Source organism: Dermochelys coriacea, chromosome 1 (genome assembly GCF_009764565.3).
Source record: "Dermochelys coriacea isolate rDerCor1 chromosome 1, rDerCor1.pri.v4, whole genome shotgun sequence".
Classification (NCBI taxonomy): Eukaryota; Metazoa; Chordata; order Testudines; family Dermochelyidae; genus Dermochelys; species Dermochelys coriacea.
Window position 1 is genome coordinate 48,305,223 of NC_050068.2, and position 24,580 is coordinate 48,329,802.

The following is a 24,580-nucleotide window of genomic DNA, read 5'->3' on the forward strand; positions in this document are numbered from 1 at the left end:
AAAAGCCCACCTCTCTTGATGAGAGGTTAGGGTACCTAGCTCCTATATACTTCCAGCAGAAATCAAAAGGCCACTAGGAGAATTAGGCCTTGTCTACACTGCAGGGTAGGTCCATGTAAGTTACGCAGTTTGTTACGTAAATTAAGTTGATGTAGTTTACATTGAATTACCGCAGTGTCTACACTGCATTATGTCATCGGGAGACACTCTCCTGTTGACATAGTTTCTGCCTTTCTATGAGATAGAGCACTGAAGTAAAAAGGAGAGTGCTCTCCCATCAACTTGTTGTATCTTCACCAGACTCACTAAATCAATGCCACTGCATTGATTGCAGCAATGCTGATTTAGCCCGCAGTGAAGACAATCCCTTAGGAAGGTGCAGTTTGTGGCTCTTCAGGAACAGTGGGAGGAACCAGAGGCTTAGTGCTTGGGGCCAGGATCAATGTAACTAGGCTATTGAGTACTCTGCGGTGTTTTCTTCCTCCTCATCTTTGAGTGAGAGGGGTGTTCTTCCCTGCCAACTCTGCTCAGAGTACTACATTGTTATGGGGTGCAAACAAGGTGATCTTGCGTGCCTCCCCCAAATTGCCCTTTCCTTCAGTGTGGGATGGGGGAAATTGTGAAATGCCACCCTTCTCCCCTCTTGTATTCCTGCCAAAGGTGTTGGAGGGGAAACAGGTGGTTTCTCTATCTCTCTTCTCCCATCCCTTGTGAGCAGGTTCCTGTAACACTGGATATATGTTGCCCCGTCCCCTCCCCACATAAGTGTGGTGAGAATATCTGCTCCTTATGATTCCCAGCTCTCTTCCTATTGTTAGGAAGTTAGCTCCCCACTGCTACAGATTGTTGACGGGGTGCCCCGACCTTCTTACGTGTTTTAGGGCCTGCAGCAGTCCCTTACTTCTCTTCAGGCAGATGTGCTTGCCCCTGCTGATACAGGAGTCTACCTGGGCAGGGCTTTTGCCTGCCATCAGAAAGAAAAAAGGGTTAGTCATGGGCCACACAATACAAAAAACCCCACAACCCTTTTCTCCTACATATGCACATAGCTTACACTCTTACCATTTCCTTTAAAGACGTAGAAATGGACATTTAATCAGCTTGACTATAGATATTTTTTTTTTTCCCCAGAGGGTCAATTAAAAAAAAATACAATATCGCTTTATTTTTTTGTTTCATTTTGTTTTTTATGTTAATCATTAGCTAGGAGGAACTACAAGTGGTGCGTGTTACTCAAGCTGGGCAGGATGCAGAGCACTGTAGAGTCAAATTTACAGGGTAGTTATTTTAGAGGTGGGGAGGGTAGAAGAGGAAGGGGTTTAGTGATATATATGCAGCATAGCTTTCTGTCCTGCAGTGGTTTAAGTCTTGTAATAATTTTAGCCATTTTCTAAGGCTTTTATTTGGGTATATGAGACTAAAAGTTAATTTTAAGTAATGCAGGAGTTGTCACAATTGTTCATAATAGAGAGATTGTGGTTTTTTACCCTTCCTATTTAAGATTGTACAGATCATCTCGATTCCCACTGGTGGTTGATCAACATTCCTGAGGGAACTACAGATGTTGCCTACCTGGAAAAATTGACTGAAATTTGAAATTTTCTGACAGTTTTTTTCCATTGGAAAATACTGATTCCTCTGAATCAAACGTTCTTCATAACATGTTGATTTCAACAAAATTCTCATGGAAAATGGGCAAATTGATGGGGAAGCAAGAGCCTGGATGTCTTGGGAGACCAGGCTTCTAGGTTCCAGGCTTCTGAGCAGTTTTCTGAGTGTCAGACTAACCTAGAATGGAGTTGTGATTTACCATCATCAGCCATAAACCTTTGCTCTGCTAAGGAAAGGGTCTTGCTCTCCATCCCTTCCACAGGCTCACGCCACATTAAAGCCTTTGGAGCACTTCAGGCAGTCTGTGACCAGAACAGAGGCACATGAGGATTCCACTCCCCACAAAGCTGTACAACCCTAGGATTATAGAGGGGTGAGAAATCTCTTCCTGTGCGCAATATATGATCCCGATTTACTAGGCAAAGCCTGGGTGTGCAGGTAGAGGTGGCCTGTTAAGCTCTCTGAGGATATTTTAACAAGCTGTTTCCTCAGTCGAGATGTGTGTACCAGTACCCATCTTCCGTTGTGTGATTTCCATGCCAGGAAGAACAGCATGCTACCTCTCCCATTTAAACAGCTGAGGGAAGAAGTACCATACATGCATCACAAAAACAAATCATGTACAGGACCTTCCCAAGACAGGCTATTGAGGGGGTCAACAAGCATACAGAGTTGGGGCTCGAGTAGATATAGTGTACTTAGATTTTTCAGAAAGCCTTTGACAAAGGCTCTTAAGCAAAGTAAGCTGTCATGGGATAAGAGGGAAGGTCCTCCTACGGATTGGTAACTGCTTAAAAGATAAGAAACCAAGGGTAGGCATAAATGGTCAGTTTTCAGACTGGAGAGAGATAAATATTGGTGTCCCCCAGGGTTTGTACTAGGACCAGTCCTATTCAACATATTCATAAATGATCTGGAAAAAGGGGTGAACCGTGAGGTGACAAAATTGCAGATGACACGAAACTACTCAAGGTAGTTAAATCCCAAGCAGACTGAAAAGCTACAAAAGGATCTCTCAAAACTGGGTGACTGAGCAACAAAATGACAGATGAAATTTGTGGTTGATAAATGCAAAGTAATGCGCATTGGATAACATAATCCCAACTATACATATAAAATGATAGGGTCTAAATTAGCTGTTACCACTCAAGGAGATCTTGGCGTTATAGTGGATAGTTTTCTGAAAACACCCACTCAATGTGCAGCAGAGGTCAAAAAACCGAACAGAATGTTGCGAATCATTAAGAAAGGGATAGAAAATAAGACAGAAAATATTATATTGCCTCTATATAAATCCATGGTATGCTTACTTTTTGAATACTGTGTGCAGATGTGGTTGCCCCATCTCAAAAAAGATGTATTGGAATTGGAAAAGGTTCAGAAAAGAGCAACAAAAATTATTAGGGCTTCCGTTTTAGGAGAGATTAATAAGACTGGGACTTTTCAGCTTGGAAGACGCACAGCTAAGGGGGGATATGATAGAGGTCTATAAAATCATGACTGGTGTGGAGAAAGTAAATATGAAAGTGTTACAAAAACTAGGGGATCACCAAATGAAATGCTTGTCAGAAGGCCAAGACTATAACTGGGTTCAAAAAAGAACTAGATGAGTTCATGGAGGATAGGTCCATCAATGGCTATAAGCCACGATGGGCAGGGATGGTGTCCCTAGCCTCTGTTTGCCAGAAGCTGGGAATGGGCAACAGGATGGATCACTTGATTACCTGTTCTGTTCATTCCCTCTGGGGCCCCTGGCATCCACTGTTGGAAGACAGGCTACGGGCTAGATGGACCTTTGGTGTAACCAGGTATAGGCATTCTTATGTTCCTATGTTCTTATCAGTAGCTTGCAAGGAACTCATTAATATTAATCATCCCTTTGAAGCATTAGTAGATGCATGGTTTCCTGTTGATGTGGCCTTTGAGGGTATCATAATATCCAAATGAGGATATCTGATTAAATTAAACATTGGTTTTTATAAAAACACAAATATAATAAATTTTGGGAGCCTGAGGTTTGTGCAGCAGTAGCTCCACCAGTGAAAGATAATCATGATCAAAAGGGGACTTCCTTCGAAAAGATCCCACAGACCCTCCGAATGGTGACACACTGCATAGCAATTTCAGAGCCTTAGCGATAGCCATTCAGACCAAAATCGTTTCATGCATTTAGTAAGGAAAGGATACTTTGTGGCAAACAAGTGGCTTATCTAGAATAGTGTTTTTCAACCTTGTTGATGTTTGAAACCAGCTTGCTGCCTTTCTAAATTATATCAAGGAGATCTCAGGGACTGATTCCAGTCCACAGACCGATGGTTGAGAAACTGATCTAGATGTTTGATCCTTGCTTGGAGAGAGATGTCCTGGGTTCGGTCTTAGTCAAACTCTTGATGTGATTTATGAGGAGCAATGGATATCTTGGTGGCTACAAGAAAGCCAGGTTATACTCATGAATAGCCATTGATCATCCTAAACAGATACCATATGCATCCAAACTTACAGGCGAGGAGCTATTGGGGGAAACACTAATTAAATTAGTAGCTAAGATTGCAGAGAGGCCTCAACTCTCTCTGTCAAAGTCAGCATAGTAATCTGTTGGTTGCTACCACATGAAGGGTACCTAAATAGGGACTGTTACCCTGGCAGAAAGAAAACTCTGTAGCTGATGCTTCCACAGAAACCTACGTAAAATTTCCTCCAAACTAACAATCCTCAGCATGACAGACAAAAGAGCATTTGCGTAGGAGAGCTCACAATTCCTGTACAAGACTTTCTGATTCACACCCTGCACCCAGAGTTGTAGGTGGGTGATAGTCACAGCAATGCACAGGTTGCGTGTTATGCACCCTATACCCATTCATATGCAGCATGCTAATCAGTACCCTGTCCATTGAAGCAGACCCGTTCATAAATGGACAACAGCTGGAGAGGATTCAGAGCCACCAGGTCTTCAAAATAAACATCTTTTGATCTTAATGCAGAGAATTGCTCACCCAGAGGTCAAAACAGACATGGGTATTGCCCAAATGGTAAGATTTACAGAGCTCCAAACTTCATTGCATCAGTTTTTTTCCTGAGGGATGGTCAGTTATCTCCAATGGCTAGGATTACTCATGCCATGTATTCGCTTCATTTCGTGAGTGGATTTCTCAATGCACCTTCAGAAATTTCTTGTGAGGACCTAGAAGCATGCATTTGATACAATGCAAAATTTGGTGTTTTCAGATCACATCCAAATGGCCCTTAGTGGGCAGGTCAGTACAAACAAGAAGCCGAAAGTCAACCCAACTTACGTTCTAGACCCTTGCTTACTTTTTATGGAGGGTTGATTTCCGAAATCTCATAAAATGCATCCTTTTAGTTCATTTTGACATCTCTATTAGGATGGTGTTGGTGGTTTGTTTTTTTTTTCCCCCCAAACTCCATGGACGTGGCCATAAGGGATTGGACCAGTGATCCATCAATTCCAGTACCCTGTCTATGGCAGTGACCAGTACCAGCTGCATCAGTAGAAGGTACAAGAAACCACATAATGAGCAATTATGGTACTCGGATGTCTCCTACCATTAGAGGTTGACTTATGATTTGAAGCATGAGTGCTTATATCTTTTCCAAAACCAGGGAGTAACCAGAGATCAGAGCTTCTTTATGGCAATGGAAACAATGTCATGGATAGACGAAAAACCTGCTACCTTCAAGACAGTTCACGTAAAGGATAGAGAAAAAGGAGAATTGAAATCCTCTTCATAGTCCTCCACTGGACCTGAAGGCACTTTGGACTTGCTAGATAGCCAGTGACCCCACAGTTTATCTGCACAAAACACCAGACCTCTAGAAGCAGGGCCCTCTTCATTCAGATCGGGAACACATACAGTTAAAAGCTTCGGCATTGGAAGAAAAGTGTAATTGAGCATGGATTCTAGATTAATGTCCAATAAAGTGTGGTATCCAGACGTAACTCAGATATTTCATTCATTGATCTGGTCAAATTTACATTACAGTTCAAGAGGAGACAAAGCTCTTTGGGGCTGGGACTACTTCTGTGTTTGTGCAGAGCTCATCACAATGGGGCTGTAACCTCTAAATGCAATTGTAATGCAAATATAATAATCCCAAATTTCTCCTTCAGGTGGTAGTGCACGTATACATTCTACTGTAGGTGTGTGCGCTCAGTGCCCTCATATTGAAGACTTGCCAGTACTACCACTAGGCAGTACATGTGTCTATGTTCTCCTCCTGCACAGAGCCAACAGCATAAAACAGGCATGGCCACCTTCTCCATCACAGTTCCTTCTTTCTGCCCATGGCAGGAATTGGAGCTCCCTGTTGCTCTTGAACTTGTTAGCTTAGAAACTGGTTTCTGCTTTGTATATAGTTATAGGTCACTTTAGTACAGTTATAGTTTAGTTAGTTAATAGTTGTTTAAGGTTTTTTGCTTGTAGAGATCCCCTTGATGTAAGCAGTGTGTCACAGGCGGGGCTCCTTTTCCTGTCACGGATAGGCACAAAAGTTAACTAAATTGTTTAGGCAAGGGACCTGTAAGAAACAAATGTCCTATTTATACCTCATTCCCCATGAGGACAAAGAAATGGTGATTTGTCTTAGTTTTTTTTTTTCTTTGAGTGCTTGCACTTGCCTATTCTACTGTAGGTGCGTGGGCGCCCTGAGCACAGGTGCTGTAAATTTCCCCTCCTCAGCGGAACCCATTGGAGCAGCTTGGGCGTCCTCTGGTGCCACATGCTTAGAGCTCATTGATAAAAAAGGCCCAGCCCACTCCGTGCCCCCTCAGTTCCTTTTTACTGCCCGGGATGGTCTCTGAAACTGTTCTTTGCTATGGTAAGCTTTCTCTGTGGCCTGTTTTTCTGATAGTTGTAAATAGTTAGTAGTTGTCAATAGTTAGTCTTCATTAGTATAGTTTTTCTCCATTTGTTAATGGAGTTTTGTTCATACCCAGTACTGAGGCATGCCTCAGTTACTGGTTTTCAGGCCCTGTGTCTCCTGCAACAAGGCTATGCCCCTGAGTGACCTGCACTCTGGTTGCTGGAAGTGCTTGGAGGAGCCTCACATCGGGATCGCTGTCATATTTGCAGAGACTTTAAACCCTGAACGAAGGAGGACTGGGAAGCCAGGTTGAAGTTTCTGCTTATGGAAGCAGCACTGAGAAATTCCTCTGAGCTGAGCTGGTTGGACTTGGCACCAAGCACCTCGGTGTTTGTGAGGAGCACTCCTGCCACTGGGCGAGAGTCATGGCACTGTTCACCATCCCCGTGCCGAGGAAGAGGCATAAGAAGCAGTCAGCCAAGAAGGGTTGTGCCCAGACACCAAAGAAGGCCTGGCATGAGGAACAGAGAGGAGTGCGACCTAAGTCACGCTGCCACTCAGACTCAGCATCGCAGCAGTTGGTGTTATTGAGTCTGGTACCGGCTGACCTTTGGCACTGGAGGGCAGTGTTCCCTCTAATTTTTCCACACGCATGTGTGGAATGAATTTTATTATGTGCACCAATATGGTTGGTGGTATCGGTGCCAGCAGACAGGAGAGTGTGTGGCCACCAGTTATTGTCCTGTACTGGGTCCTATGGTACTGTCTAAGGGGAAACCAAACATATTGGCCCCAATTCAGGCTTCCATGCCTCAGCACCGATATATGGCACTGGTGGGAATTACTTTCTCGTGGTCGCCAGACTGACTCCTCGTCCGAGGAATCAGTCCTACCATTCTTCCAGTCATCCCTACCTTGCCATGGATCCAAGCACTTGAGTGCCTTTGTGTGCTTGGCTTAGTGGTCACAGGGGGCCTATGCTAATGCAGCAGTCCTTTTGGAACCCATGGGAGTTTCCTACAATCCTGGGACCCCACTCAAAGTGCTCCTATTCTGTGAGCTTTGATAGAAGGGATTGGCCACCTCGTCGGACAGCTGGATTCCCGGAAGTACCAAGCCCAGGGCTGAGTTCTAGGAACATGTAGCTTCCAACTCCAAGATGCATCTACCATGGATGAGCTTTCAGTTTTTCAAATAACGTGGATATAGATTTTTATATGCTATCTTTCACACATCCCTCAAGGGACCTGAAGTATTGTCTGGTTTAATTGATTCTGCCTTCGAGCCTTTAGCAATAATTTCCCCATCATTGCTGTAAATAAAAACTGTTTCTGGTAGCAATTACTTCAGCAAGAAGGGTGTTGGAACTGCAGGCACCACAAGCTTGACCCCTTTTTACAACATTTAACACAGACATGGTTTCCCATACTGTATGCTGAAGGTTGTATCTGCATTTTACCTTAGTCACGCCTCCAAATATTATTTCTGAAACCTCATTCTAGCAAAGATGAAGAGAGGCTTCAAACTTTGGACATTCAGAAGGCTCTCTCCTTTTACCTGGACCACATGAATTTTTTCAGATTGTGTCCTAGACTTTTGTCCTTTTTGCTGAAAGGATTAAAGGGTAGTCAGCATATATTTCACTGGATTTCTGACTTATCAAGATCTTCTATAATATAGAAGAGGTTTCCCTTCTGAAAATAATGGCCCATTCTACTAGGGCTCATACCACTTCATGAGCTTGCTTGAGTAATATACTTATAGTGGATTTTTGCAAGCCAGCAAAATGGCTGTCAGATGCTGTGCTATCACTCAAACTTCCTGGGATGATGCCAGTTTTGGGGCAAGTCAGTGCTGCAGTTTTAGATGTATTGTGCACATATACATTCTACAATCCTCTCATCTTTCCTGTTACTTTGTGTATTAGATTTCGGTGTGAAGCAATAGAGAGGGAAGTGGCCATGCCCCCTTTTCGCAAAAAGTACTGCTGGCAAAAGTCTGATTTGAATGAATTGGACACTTATACACTTACAGTGGAATGTATATATGGAGAAAACATCTCTAAGGACAGCAATGATTATACAGTTCATTAGCTATTTTTTCTGGTGATTTCACGTATGCTAGAGTTTCTCCAGAAGGTTTGGTTGGAGTCTGGCAAACAAGCATCTTAGAAAAGTGGTTACCAAGCATACCGGTATTTTGTAGACAGGCACATTATATTTTTCAAGTATGAAGTGTAATCAGAATGACTGATTACATGAGCCTGTGGCTGGCCTTTCTATTTTCCATGACCTCCTGAAAGGCAAGTTTTGGAATTGGTTCATACAAGAACTAAACTGTTTTTATCATGAAGAAGCTGTTGTTCTTGTGGCTCCAAAAACCTTTCTGTTCAAGCAAAATTTCTTTTTCCACTGTTTGTGAGAAATAATTTTCCCATCAGTTTGTTCTAACCCTTGGAAGGTTGTGGCATAAATTGGCATTCCTAGAGCTCTGAAGATACATTTCAAGCTTATTGAGTACATATGCCAATTGTACTCTGTTCATCTTATTATATCCAACCTGCCAAAGCCTCAGGGCCTCAAAGTTGCTGAAGGCATGATGTAAAAATCTGGCACGAGTTGGCATGCTAGGCACCTGGGGAAAATACTTGCAGTAGGCACTCGGGGGAGTGTATGAGCCTCATTAGAGGAAGGTTTGCAAAGCAATTTGCAATCTTTCTGCGGTTTTAACTTCTAAGTTTAAAAAGTTCTTGCTTTATGTAGGGGGAATTTCTGTTGCTGTCTGTTCTACTATAATAATTAAACTCCGCTTATCCTTTCCACCCCGACTTCTGGGATTCATTTCTAGCTACTTCCCATGAGTAATGAATGAGTATAGAAACTCTGCAACAGAATCAGAAATTTCTACCTGATAACTTTCGGTCAGTAGTTTCTCTCCAAATTCAGCCTACGCTGTTAGTCTGGTAAATGACGAGAATATAAATTTGAAATTTTTCTCTAGAGTGAGATTTAAACATATATTGCCTTTAAGGTTAATTTAATACATTATTTCAGGTTGTCTTAATGTTAATAAGTTGGAGTATTTCTACAGCTATGGAAAACTCTTCTGGTGGCCTGAGCTGAAGTGTGGTGCTTAGTCTTAGATTCTGCATCAACAGCACTGTCTCTCTCCCAATTCCACAGGGTCGGGGGCATTAACTTACTAGTAATGAATTTGAAGAGAAGCTGCATAAAAGAGAATTCTCAGATAAGAAATTTCTCATTTTTGTTCTTCTGCAGAACGAATTTTTTTCAAAAATTTAAGATTTTCTGTTTTGCAAAAAAATTATTACTGCTCATGTCTACTAATAACCACTAGCAGTATGTTTGAAAAACTAAAATTTAAACCTGAAAGAAACACAAGTTCTGGAAGGTTCACAAACCACCATATTAGGGCTGTTGTCCTCTGAGAAACTGACCCTGTAAAATGGCACAGTGGAGTTTTTTCTCAAGCTTCAGTGTCTGACATGGAGAATTTACTTGCTTAGCTTATCTTAAAAGCAGGCACAGCATTTGCAAACAATGGTGCAAACAGGTTCTGCTGCATTAGGGGGAAATGGGGCCTAGCTGGGGGTAACTCTCAGCACCCCCAGAACTGTGTAATGGAAACACCCCTCTGTGGGCACTATGACCTATGTGGCACACCCCTTCCTCCCCCGCCAACCTGGCTCTCTAGCCAAGTGGATTTTGGCAAAGAAACTATAAGGTCCTCAGCCAGAGACTGACAGGATTAAAAACTGATTAATTTTTGTGTCTCAAAATATAACTAAATAAGGACTCATGGAGCAGGCATTTCTTGTGGGGTTCTGCAGGGATTGGCTCTTGGCCCAATAAAATTCAGTACATCATTAACCTGGAAGGAAATATAAAATAAGTACTGATACAGTTTGCAGGTGAGCCAAAGGTTGGAGACATGGTAAATAATGAAGAGGATAGTTGACTTGTATAAGTGATCCTGATTGTTCTGTAAGCTGGGTGCCAGCAAACAATGTGTTTTAATATGGCCAAATAAAAACTCTCATATCTAGGAACAAAGAATGTCAATGTAAGGCCTTACTTACAGAAAGGAGGAAAGCAGTGACTATGAAAACGATTTGGACATCCTGGCGGATAATCAGTTGAACATGAGCTTCCAGTGCAATGCTCTGGCCAGAAGTGCTAATGGGATCCTTGGATGTATAAACAATGGAGTCTTGAGTAGGCATAGAAAGTTTATATTACCTTTGTGTTTGGCACTTGTGCGACCAGTGTTAGAATACTGTGTCCGGGTCTGATGTCCACAGTTCAAGAAGGATGTTGCTAAATTGAAAAGAGTTCAGACAAGAAGCAAGAGAATGATTAAAGGATTGGAAAACATGCTTCATAGTGAAAGACAAGCTCTAACTACTTAGATTAACAAAGAAAAAGTTAAGGAGTGACTCGATCAGTCTAGAAATGCCACACAGGGAATTCTATCAAAATATAGAATATAAAACATCGGAAGCTCTTGAGGAATTCCACCATGATTTCAACAATTTCCATCCCACCATCAACCTCAGCCTGGACCAGTCCACACAAGAGATCCACTTCCTGGACACTACGGTGCTAATAAGCGATGGTCACATAAACACCACCCTATATCGGAAACCTACTGACCGCTATTCCTACCTACATGCCTCTAGCTTTCATCCAGATCATACCACTCGATCCATTGTCTACAGCCAAGCGCTACGATATAACCGCATTTGCTCCAACCCCTCAGACAGAGACAAACACCTACAAGATCTCTATCATGCATTCCTACAACTACAATACCCACCTGCTGAAGTGAAGAAACAGATTGACAGAGCCAGAAGAGTACCCAGAAGTCACCTACTACAGGACAGGCCCAACAAAGAAAACAACAGAACGCCACTAGCCATCACCTTCAGCCCCCAACTAAAACCTCTCCAACGCATCATCAAGGATCTACAACCTATCCTGAAGGACGACCCATCGCTCTCTCAGGTCTTGGGAGACAGGCCAGTCCTTGCTTACAGACAGCCCCCCAATCTGAAGCAAATCCTCACCAGCAACCACACACCACACAACAGAACCACTAACTGAGGAACCTATACTTGCAACAAAGCCCGTTGCCAACTCTGTCCACATATCTATTCACGGGATACCATCATAGGGCCTAATCACATCAGCCACACTATCAGAGGCTCGTTCACCTGCGCATCTACCAATGTGATATATGCCATCATGTGCCAGCAATGCCCCTCTGCCATGTACATTGGCCAAACTGGACAGTCTCTATGTAAAAGAATGAATGGACACAAATCAGACGTCAAGAATTATAACATTCAAAAACCAGTTGGAGAAGTTCAATCTCTCTGGTCACTCGATCACAGACCTAAGAGTGGCTATACTTCAACAAAAAAGCTTCAAAAACAGACTCCAAGGAGAGACTGCTGAATTGGAATTAATTTGCAAACTGGATACAATTAACTTAGGCTTGAATAGAGACTGGGAATGGATGAGTCATTACACAAAGTAAAACTATTTCCCCATGGTATTTCTCCCTCCCACCGCACCCCCCACTGTTCCTCTGATATTCTTGTTAACTGCTGGAATTAGCCTACCTGCTTGTCACCATGAAAGGTTTTCCTCCTTCCCCCCCCTGCTGTTGGTGATGGCTTATCTTAAGTGATCACTCTCCTTACAGTGTGTATGATAAACCCATTGTTTCATGTTCTCTGTGTGTATGTATATAAATCTCTCCTCTGTTTTTTCCACCAAATGCATCCGATGAAGTGAGCTGTAGCTCACGAAAGCTTATGCTCTAATAAATTTGTTAGTCTCTAAGGTGCCACAAGTACTCCTTTTCTTTTTGCGAATACAGACTAACACGGCTGCTACTCTGAAACCTATCAAAATATAAGACTCTTCAGTGTAGCAGAGGAAGGTATAACATGATCCAGTGACTGGAAGCTGAAGTTAGACTAATTCAGACTGGAAATAAGTAGGGCTGTCAAGTGAGTAAAAAAAATTAATCTCAATCGTGTGATTAATTGGGCTGTTACAGTAACAGAAAACCATTTATTTAAATATTTTGGATGTTTTCTATGTTTTCAAATTTATTTCAATTATAACAGAATGCGAAGTGTACAGTGCTCACTTTATATTTTTTATTACAAACATTTGCACTGTAAAAAACAAAGTTTTTTTTCAATTCCCTCAAGGCAAGTAGTTTAGTATAATTTCTTTATCATAAAAGTTGAACTTAAAAATGTAGAATTATGTACAAAATAAGTGCATTCAAAAATAAAACAATGTAAAACTTTAGAGCCTGCAAGTCCACTCAGTACTACTTCTTGTTCAGCCAATTGCTCAGACAAACAAGTTTGTTTACATTTGCAGAAGGTAAAGCTTCCCTCTTCTTGTTCAGTGTCACCTGAAAGTGAGAACAGGTGTTTGCATGGGCACTGTTATAGCGCGTATTACAAGGTATTTACATGCCAGATGGGCTAAACATTTGTATGCCCCTTCATGCTTTGGCTACCCCCCTTTGGCTACCATTCTTTCATGCTAATGATGCTTACTAAAAAAAAATGCATTAATTAAATTTGTGATTGAACTCCCTGGGGGAGAATTGTATGTCACCTACTCTGTTTTACCAGCATTCTGCCATATGTTTAATGTTATACCAGTCTCAGATGATGACCGTTTCAAGAACACTTTCACTGCAAATTTGACAAAATGCAAAGAAGGTACCAGTGTGAAATTTCTAATGATAGCTACAGCTCTTAACCCAAGGTTTAAGAATCTGAAGTACCTTTCAAAATCTGAGAGGGATGAGGTGTGGAGCATGCTTTCAGAAGTCTTAAAAGAGCAACATTCTGATGTGGAAACTACAGAACGCGAACCACCAAAAAGGAAAATCAACCTTCTGCTAGTGGCATCTGACTCAGATGATGAAAATGAACATGTCGGTCTGCACTACTTTGGATTGTTATCAAACAGAACCCATCATCAGCATGGACACGTCCTCTGGAATGGTGGTAGAAGCATGAAGGGACATATGAATCTTTAGCACATCTGGCATGTGACGCCAGCTACAACAGTGCCATCCAAACACCTGTTCTCACTTTCAGGTTACATTGTGAACAAGAAGCAGGCAGCATTATTTCCTGCAAATGTAAACAAACTTGTTTTTCTGAGTGATTGGCTGAACAAGAAATAGGACTGAGTGGACTTGTAGGCTCTAAAGTTCTGTATTGTTTTGTTTGAGTGTAGTTATGTAACAAAAAAAATCTACATTTGTAAGTTGCACTTTCACGATAGAGATTGCACTACAGTACTTGTATGAGATGAATTGAAAAACTGTTTCTTTTTTTATCATTTTTAGTGCAAATATTTGTTATAAAAATATAAAGTGAGCAGTGTACACTTTGTATTCTGTGTTGTAACTGAAATCAATAGATGTGAAAATGTAGAAAAACATCCAAAAATGCTTAATACATTACAGTTGGTATTCTATTGTTTAACCGTGTGATTAAAACTGCGATTGAGATTAATTTTTTTGAGTTAATCGCATGATTTAACTGCAATTAACAACCACAGAAATAAGGCATACATTTTTAACAGTGAGATTAGTAACCATTGGGACAATTTATGAAGGGTTGTGGTGGATTCTCGATTACTGGCAAATTTAAAATCAAGACTAGTCTTTCTAAAAGATATACTTTAGTTCAAACAGGAATTAATTCAGAGAAAGTCTGTGATCTGTGTTATGCAGGAGGCCAGACTAGATGATCACAATGGTCCCTTCTGGCCTTATAAAATATGAATGTTTGATGCCAGTAGAGCAGCTGTCCGCATGCAGTCCAGGCATAAGTATGGAAACTGATAATGTTGTCCAAGTCCTTTTGCAGTTTTCACACTGAATGTTTTCCTCACTGTGCAGGTTAGCTGTGTGCTCCATCCCCTTGCACTCCCTTCCTTTCCATGATCTAGCTAATCTACTCCTAACATCCCATTGCAAGGATTTAAATAAATAAATACATAAGAGCTAACATGACATTTGACCCATCATGCTGGTTCACTCTGCTTGTATGTTATACATTCCCTTCCCCTTTGTCTTGTCTGTTTGGATTGTGAACTCACCTGGACAGGGTTTATGACTTATTCCATGTTTGTATAGTACCTAGCACAATATGTCCCTGTTGCCCGGTTCTTGGTTGACCCATAGGCACTGTGTAGATGACTGGGTCACCCCATGTGTCTCCTTGTGGCCAGGTGTGGCCCTGGGGTTATGCCTTGTTTTTCCCAACTGGCTGCCAACAAATGTGCTTGAAGATGCATAAAAGGAAAAAAAGAGAGAGAGAATTTGAAGTAAGTATTAAATAAGGCTTTCATTTTAACAACAGGTTTCAGAGTAGCAGCCGTGTTAGTCTGTATTAGCAAAAAGAAAAGGAGTACTTGTGGCATCTTAGAGACTAACAAATTTATTAGAGCATAAGCTTTCGTGAGCTACAGCATCCGATGAAGTGAGCTGTAGCTCACGAAAGCTTATGCTCTAATAAATTTGTTAGTCTCTAAGGTGCCACAAGTACTCCTTTTATTTTAACAACATGCTTTGTTCCCTTTATCAGGACAAAGCTTTTTAGAAGGAAAAAACACCTTTTTTGACATCTCCTTTTTGACAGTTCTATCATTTTCGGGGAAAAGAAGTTAATTGAGGTGGGCTGGAGCTGTTTTTAAGTCTGATTCCGTTTTTTCAGAAGACAAAACAAGACAAACGCAGGCAAAAGGGGGGGAGAAGAGAATACCAAAGTCAGAAAATTCAGCTTCTATCTTTGTTGTGGACTTTGACTTGCAGCCTCACTGCTGGGAAAAACCCAGGCTTAGCACATGGTCTTATCACTCTGAGACCTGGCAAACTTGTACCAGCACTAGGCTGTTTAGGACATTGCTTTTGGTTGACACCCTAGTCACTGATTCACAGCACTGTTTCAAAATAGGCAGTTATGGCTAGTTAAGCCAGACTCTAGTTAAAAAGAAGGCAAAAGAGGGGGGAGAGAGAGATGGGAAAGAAAAGAAATAAGTTGATGAAGGAAAAGGACACTGAGCAGGTGAGCGAAGCGAAATCTCATGTACCAAGTGGTGGTCAGGATTTAGCTCATGGAGGGATTCCTCTATCTGGCCCACTCTGGTGAGGACATCTCTTGGGTTTAGGACTAGAGAGTCACTTCCATGCAACAGTGTGCATCTCATCTCGTTGCACATAGCAGGGTGCACATGGACAGCTGCTGGTGAGCCTGGTGCCTTCCCCAGTGGGCGGGCCTGGGAATGGTACAGCCATGCTGGAGGAGCTGCCAGCATGGGGCTCTAGCTCCTGCAAGTGGCAGCCCAACATGCTGCTGTTTTCTCCACTGTGGTTCCCTGCAGCTGTGCGGATATCCACATCCACAGATATACGTTTTGTATCCACTTAGGCCTCTAACCATGATGCTAAAGCTTGTTGCAGAAGTTGTTGGCAGACAGCTGCTTTTTCTGTTAAGAACCCCAAAAGGGAATGTTGAGTGAAATAGTCAGTCCTCTAATTGTTCACTGAGGGCATGTCTGCACGGCAGTTAAACACCCATGACTGACCCACATCAACTGACTTGGGCTCACAGAGCTCGGGGTATGGGGGAGTTTACTTGCAGTGTAGATGTTTGGGTTTCAGCTGAAGCCCAGGCTCTAGGATCCTCCCTTCTGGGGGTGTCCCACAGCTTGGGCTCCAGCCCAAGCCCGAATGTCTAAACTGCAGTTAAACACACCTGTGGCCCAAACCCAGTGAGCCTGAGTCAGCTGAGACATTCCAGCCTCTGGTGTTTAATTTCAGTGTAGGCATATCTCAGTAGGCCTAATTTCCATCACACCAATTTTGATGCATTGATTTGTGGTCTTCCCCTCTTGTTTACCAGTCATAATTTTAACACAGTCCATGAGTGGTACAAATAAAACCCTTTCTGTTTAAATGTCACTCTCCTCCTTACATCTGTTCTTAAACAATTTTATATAACAGGCCATTGTGACAGTTTATGAGCTAACTTTCACTTTTTATAGTTTTTAGAATTAGGGGAAATTTGTAGGCTCAGATATCTCAACAGACCCTTACCACAAGGCCCATATTTAGAACTCCAAAACTTAAGAATCCAAAACAAAAGTCTCGGTCTGGTCAGGCCAGCCTTCAGGTAGTTGGTCAGAGATGACCACCTCATGCTAGCTGTGGATCTTCCAGTGTCCATCCCCACTTCCTGCCAGCTACCTCTTACTGTTTAAATAAGGCAGTCTTAAGGGGAGCAGGGATTCTCATTATATCCAGAGTGTGAGTTCCTGGTTAACCCATAAAGGGTAGTACACTCCTTCACAGGCATTAGCATAATAAATATTAATTAATTAATAAAAGTTTTGGGGTAAGTAGCATTTTTAAACTAGTATTGAAAACTGTGTGGAGTCTAAAATTTAATCTATTCTATCTTGCTCTGACACAATCAGTTAGAATGATTGTACAATTGGAATTTAGAGGACAGTTCTGTTGATATGGGAGCCAGAACATAAACCAGGTCTGCCCCATTTCTGGCACTGCAGTGTAAAAGCATAATAAAAAATATCCCTTTTCTCATCTCAACTGAGTTTTCCATTCCTACCTGTAGGTAATATTTGTCTCCAGCCAGACTGAGCAGGGGTAGAACCTAAACAATCATACTATATCTTCATTTCCTCAAGTGTTTGCCAGATTATTCTGTCTCCATCAGCAATAATAGTGATTACTGGGATCCCATATTGTAGAGTGTAAGCATGTTTACTTCCAAAAAGACAGCAACATTGGCAATTTATTTAAATTCCTAAATTGGCTCTTTGTCAGGATTTTGCTCATAATTAGCTCTTTCCTTGGTTGCACCTTAACAAGATTTTTAAAAAAATCAGGCAGGCTCTTAAAATGTCTGACAAAAAGACAGGATTATGGAATATTTTAATTCAGTGCTTTGTAAAGATAGGGTTACTGTTGGGCACTCAGATGCATATTCAATTCCTGTATCTTGATTATCAGAGTAAAATTGCAGCCCATTCTAAAAGTTAGAAACTAAAAGGCCATAATGAAAACCAGAGTATTATATTTGGAAGAGTATTTGATCCAGGTGGGCAGTAAGAGTTAATTTCAGTTACTCTCATCTCTCTCTCAACACAAAAGTAAAGAAATCCAACGATATTAAAAAGAGAGAGATTAATGCTAGCCCTCCACTTGTCATTAGCTAAAAGAGAAGGTTCTGAATTTGCTCCTGATCATTGGAGGGCAAAGTATTTAGCACGTTATTTCTCCCTAACTGTTTTGAAGTGTGTTAAAAAGCCGGGTAGTTCATTCTAAGAAGGAGCAAATAAAGGGGTAAATAAAAATTGAGACAGCAAAAATATTTCTGAAAATAATAAAAAAAAAAAAAGCTTTGGTATCTATGTTCAGTATTTTAAGTGGTCAGAGAAAATATTTGGGAATGCCCAAATAAGGAGAGAAGACTCCAGAAGTTTGGCTGGCTCCATGTAGAATGTTATTGAAACAAATCAGTACCGATTTGTCTTGCCAAAGAAGAATAGGTTGGTCACTATCCTAGAGAGCTTTTTCTTTCCAATAGAGCTACAGATAGGATATTTAAAAAATTTTGAGACAAAATTGAGGTAGCTTTTGCTGCATCAACATGATTTGGAAGAACTATTTTAGAATGGGCCTCACCTGTTTCTAGAGAGAGAGCTTGGACCCATCTTACAGAAGACCTATATTGCACCTTTATTTTTGGACCATCCTAACATATTTCCTTTCCCTATCAGAAACCTAATTAGTCAATTGACGGGTCAAATAATGTCACAAATGGTCAAATATTTTAAACCACTAATTTATCAGAATAGTAATAAGAGTGACCAAAAAAAAAAAGGTAAAGAATTTATGGTCTCCAATAGGGTTAGGCTTAGCCTTAGATACTTATGACTAATTAAAACAAGTTATCTAGCCGTTGTTTTAATTCAGAAAAATGGACTCCTAAGCAGCAGCAGGAGGGTAAATAGAGCATGAAGGGAAGGACCTCTGCAGAGGTGATGTCACCCCCCTCATTAGCTTAGAACATTTCATATCTGCAAGGTTTCACTGGGGATAGGTGTGGGTGAGTGGGAGTTATGAAGGGAATTTTTGTTGAGAGGGGAGAAGTGGAAGCTTATATGCATTTAATGTGGGTTGTTTGCTCTTTGAGAATGGGGGAAGTGTTGAGGGGTGACTAGCTGTGATGCTTTTGTTTAAGGAAGAGGTTTAAAAGCTGTGCATCTGTTCTTTGTGTTGTGGGAGAAGGTTTAATGACTGAACCCTCATGTCCTTTCTCCAGTTCCCTTCTGAGTTAATTTCTGTATGTTTGTTTTGCCAGTTTTGTAAGCTCTGAGGGGCAGGGATCATGCCTTTTAACTTGTTTAATGTGCTTTATGAAACATGATGTAAATTGATGGCTTGGTATACAAATACAGTACATAGTGTTTGTTCTAGAAGATTCCACCCTATTGAGATACTCAGCTTTCAGTTAGTTCACCTTTTTCCCAACAGGTGACATCAGTGTGTGTAAAGTCTGTGATGAAGACATTTAAGTAGGCTTGCTAACAGTGGCATCATGATGCAATCAAGAAGGAAGGCCGCTACTTAATCAAGGATATTTGACTATGGTAAAATAGGTGGTCAGTTGACATTATTTGACCAGTCAGTTTCACAATATCTTCACTTCAGTTTGTCCTGCTCCTGTTGGTCCCTGTTTGAATACACTTTGAGGGGAAATAAGGCATAATTAGTGATTCCTATAGCAACCTTCCCACCTGATGATAACTTAAAAAGTTTTCAAGGGCTTTTGGGAGTGTTGAGACCCTGGATCATGTGCTCTAATTAGTTCAGGGGAAGCTTACTAGCTGTTAGGGTAGCTATAAAAAGATCTGTGGTTCATGTCCATTTCTTTTCCAGCCTTGCTCTCCTCTCCCTTCCCTCCCCTCCCCCCCAAAAAAGAGACTCAGTGGAGATACTGAGATACCCTTTTGGTAAGGGTTTGGAGTATTGCAATGGGGTGTACAAACCCCACAGTGGATGACTCAAGGGGTTAAGGGATTATTTTGGGCCCAGCCAGCCCCACTAAACCTGCTGCAAATGCTCCATCTTGTGGAGGAATTAAGACAGGTAAACAGCTCATTTGGGCAGCAGAGCTGGAAGAGAGCAGACTGGCAGTCCGCAGCTCAGCTGTACCCCTTACTCTCCCCCTGCCTGTGGACTCTGGACACTGGTAATACCCTCTTATTTATTTGATTTGGACTTCCCCAACAGGGGAAAGTTGTGAACTAAGCTGACCTGGGTGGTGGGTGATGAGAGGAAGTGGCCCAGGGAGGGAAGCCTTTATGGCCTTGGTTGCCAGACTACCAATAGCCCAGAGGGCCCTGGGTCAGAGCTCAGTGCAGTGGGAGGGCCCAGGCTCCCCTCCCCACACAACCCCCCTGTGGGTCACAATTGCGGCCTTCACCACCATTAGGCCATGCTTCCATACCAAACCCCGAGTGAGAACCATTACAAGTACACAGATAGCAAGTCTGTAATAAGTTTGGTCTCATTTTTAGTCTAGGGTCACATTTTAAAGGAAAAAGAAAAGGAGTACTTGTGACACCTTAGAGACTAACAAATTTATTAGAGCATAAGCTTTCGTGAGCTACAGCTCAATTCATCGGATGCATTTGGTGGAAAAAACAGAGGAGAGATTTATATACACACACACAGAGAACATGAAACAATGGGTTTATCATACACACTGTAAGGAGAGTGATCACTTAAGATAAGCTAAGATAAGATAAGTGATCACTCTCCTTACAGTGTGTATGATAAACCCATTGTTTCATGTTCTCTGTGTGTGTGTATATAAATCTCTCCTCTGTTTTTTCCACCAAATGCATCCGATGAAGTGAGCTGTAGCTCACGAAAGCTTATGCTCTAACAAATTTGGTAGTCTCTAAGGTGCCACAAGTACTCCTTTTCTTTTTGCGAATACAGACTAACACGGCTGCTACTCTGAAACCTGTCATTTTAAAGGAAGCTTTTTTGGTAGATGGTACCTCAGCCTAAAGAATAAGGGTTCTAATTGCCCTGTTTTGATTCTCTGCAGTTTAATTCTTCGAGTGGTTGTCTGTCTTCCAGTCATGATATTGTATGCTCCCTAGCACTACAGATCGGAACTTTCTTCTTGCTAGCAGTCTCTTGATGGTCTACACATACTCTCGGGCCATCTTTCTCTCCCCCAAGGGCATAAAGGGGCCGAGTGAACCAACTGTCAGTTCCTTCAACCATAGCCTTAGGCTAGAATCAGCATACTTTAGCTGTCCTTTATTTCTGATTTAAACTCTGGTTGTTTAATCTGTTAATAGTTTTTGTTACTCAGTTAGCTTTAGATTTAATCCTTTGTTAGTATTTTAGCATTAATTCATATTTTGAATATGTACCTGTACAGGGGGAGAGGCAGCTATGTCGGCTCCTAAATCTCCCAGTTTTTAAAACGTGCCCATCATTTAGGATTGCTATGCTGGTCAGACACACTCATGAGGAGTGTCTTTATTGTCTAGGCAAGAGACATATTTTTAGTAAATGTGCGATCAGTACATCAGTAAATGGTCTTTCAGCAAGCAGTCTCAGAATAAGGAAATTAAACTCCGGATGCATCTCTTGGACAGATCCGTAAGACTTGACTAAGGCTCATCTGATTGACCAGGATCTATCTCCAATGTTCCTTCTACAGCTAGTGCTCCTGTGGCAACTGAAAGATCTCTGGCTGAAAGGGAACACAAATTTCATTCTCCTGGTCCTTCAAAGAAAAAGAAGGTGAGATCACCTCAAGTTGCAGCTTCAGAAGAGACTTCCAGGCATAGGAAAGTGTCCTCTGAAGCCCTGAAGAATACCTCTGAGATTGGTACCATTAAAGAGAGAGCCCAGTCCTCATTGCTCAAGGCTAAGGTCGCCATCCCCTGAGCAATCAGAAATTGGTCACCCTAATGAGCAACTTCATACATTTCCTGCGCTACATCAGCAGGTTTCCTCTGAGGAATAATGACAGAAATATGACAGTCAGAGCAACCTCCTATAAATATTTTGTTGCCTTCTCCTGATGGAGTAACAACAACTTCCTCACGTCCAGATGATTATAGATCTTTTCTAGATCTTTTAAAGAGGATTGCAACAGCTCTGGAAATAACAGTTGAGATTTCTTCTAATTAAATTTCATAAGATTTTAGATATTTTACATTCTTTGGCTTCTGACAGAATAGCCGTGCCCATAAACGATGGATTACTGGAACCAGCTCAAACTTTATGGCTAACTCCAGTGATAATTGCAGCTACATCAAAGGAAGCTGATAGTAAATTTCAGGTTCCTGCTAAGGACTTTGAGATGTTTTATACCTATCCATCACCCAATTGTTTGGTGGTCACTGCTGCTCAAGAGCATGTAAAGCAGCAACCTTTCAAAATGACTCATAAGGACCAGGAGCCTAAATGGCTTGATTTTCTGGATAGAAATAATTATTCTTTAGATACACTCCAGATGAGGATTTGTAACTATCAAGCTCTTCTATATAGATATGTTAGGTCTGTTGATGGAAAAAGTTGGCATTTTTGCATCAATTACCTCAGGAATCTCAACAAGATATGCAGAATATTGTTAATGAAGGACTTTAGTTTCCAGAACAGCTTTACAAGCTGCTACAGATGCAGTTGACACAGCTGCTGCCCGTTCAGCTGCAGTGGCAATAGTCATGGGAAGAGCTTCATGGCTTTAGTCTTCCAGCTTCCCATGTCAAATTCAGCATACAATTGAAGACTTTCCTTTTATTCAGTTCCAAGATTGATGGCTCATAACTCTTGAATCCTTCAAAGTGTGTAATCTTCAAGACATGGGGAATTTATACTCCACAAACCAGAAAGAGACATTGCAGATAGTCTCCTTACAAGCAACCCTTTCGACCACTGCAGTCTTCTAATCTTTTATCAGAAACAACCTGATCCATCCAGAAAGAAAGTTACAGAAACCTCGTTCTTCTGCTTCCATGAAATTTCCTTCTATTTCATCTTGTCAGCAGCCTTCCACCAAACACATCTGATGATTTGACCCTGAGCCTTGAATTGTTTTCAGTGAATTCAGAGTCCTTGCCTACCTCCTTTGGCATTTGGATTTTTTTCCAGATGGCCTGGGAAAACATCTCTATGACCAGACAGGTTTTAGAAATAATTTGTTTGTAATATGCCCCTGTGTCTCTTCCCTCTCCCTTCTCAGGGCCCATCTCACAAACTGCTTCTATGAGGAAAAGTTCAGTCCCTGTTACATCTATAGAAGAAGCTTCCATTTAATTGCAAGGAAAAGGTTTCTATTCCTGTTTTTTCCTTGTATCAAATAAAGAAGGGGGAAGGAAGCCATTCTAGACAACTTAACACTTTTTTCTAGAAATAGACATTCAGAATGGTGACTGAGGCTATACTTTCCTCACTGAATCTGCTGGATTGGTTTACTGCTCTGGATATACAGGATACTTATTTTCACATCTCCATCCATCCATCCTGCTCACAGAAAATTTATTACATTTGTGATAGAAATGACCTGTGTTCCCTCTAAGGTTTGCGCTGCACGGCCACGTAAGAAGCCATCAAGGACTGCGCGCACCTGATAAGTGCAGGTGCGCACACAAGGGCATAGCCACATGTGGACCTAGAGGATGTGTAGGGTGAGGTGGAGAATAGGGGATTGGTGGAGGCGGTGGGGTGAGCTGGAGGGCAGTGATGGAGCTTGGAGCGTGGAGGGCTATGGCAAACCTAACCTCACTCCACTTCACAGCTTGAATGCTGCGTGGCTGAATCCAGAGGAACAAGCCTGCTCTAGTCGGGTACAGCAGGCTCTCTTGGAGAGCAGGAGGCCCTCCCCCAGAGCAACGTAACTGGCAAAGTGGAAGCGTTTCTCATGCTGGGCAGTGGAGTGGAGTATCTCCCTGACAGTTATTCTGCAGTCCATTCTGGATTACCTGCTTTGCTTAAAGCACCAGGGACTCGCCTTTTCAATTAAAGTTCATCTGGTGGCTATATCAGCCTTCCACCCTTGTGTCCAGGGTAGATTGGTATTGTCACATGACACAACAATTAGGTTCCTGAAAGGCCTTGGAAGACACTTTCCCCACTGGTCTGGGACCCAGTCCCCCAATTGGACCTCAGCCTGGTCCTTTCCAGGCTCACAGGCCCACCCTTTGAGCCTATGGCTTCTTGTTCCCTTTCCCACTTGTTGTGGAAGGTTGTGTTCCTTGTAGCTATTACCTCGGTAAGACGTGTCTCTGAAATTAAAGCCCTCACTTGGGAGACCCCGTACATGGTATTCTACAAGGACAAGGTCCAACTGTGGCTCCATCTGGCCTTCCTGTCAAAGGTGGTGTCACACTCCCATGTCAACCAGGATATCTTCCTCCTGGCATTTTGTCCAAAGCCTCACACGACCAATGAGAAGAGGCAGCAACACAATCTAGATGTCAGGCACGCCAAGTCCTTCTGCAGATCGACCCAGCTCTTTGTCGCAATAGCTGACAGGATGAGGTGCCTTCCGGTGTCCTCTCAGAGGATTTCAAATTGGATCACCACCTGGATCCATACTTGTTACGAGTTGGCACAAGCTCTGGCTCCACCGATAGTGAAGGCTCATTCTACAAAGTCTCAGGCGTCTTTGGCTGCCTTTCTGGTGCACGTCCCTATCCAGGATATCCTCAGGCTGGGATGGGTCTTTGGTACACTCGTTCATGACTCATTATGTCATCACCTAGCAAGCCAGAGATGACACTGGATTTGGAAAAGCTGTGTTGCAATTGACATGTTCATGAACTCCTACCCACCTGCCATTATACTGCTTGGGAGTCACCTACAATGGAATGGACGTGAGCAAGCACTTAAAGAAGAAAAGATGGTTACCTTTCGTAACTGTTCTTCAAGATGTTGCTTATGTCCATTCCATGGCCCGCCCTCCTTCGCCACTGTTGGAGTTCCAGCAAGAAGGAACTGGTGGAGGGGGGAGGGGGAA

General features: G+C 42.1%; 1 protein-coding gene across 2 annotated transcripts in view; it reads left to right on the top strand.

Moving 5' to 3' along the window:
* Positions 1-24,580, top strand: part of PDS5B (PDS5 cohesin associated factor B) — a 260,336-nt gene that overhangs the window by 81,181 nt on the left and 154,575 nt on the right. The window lies entirely within an intron of this gene.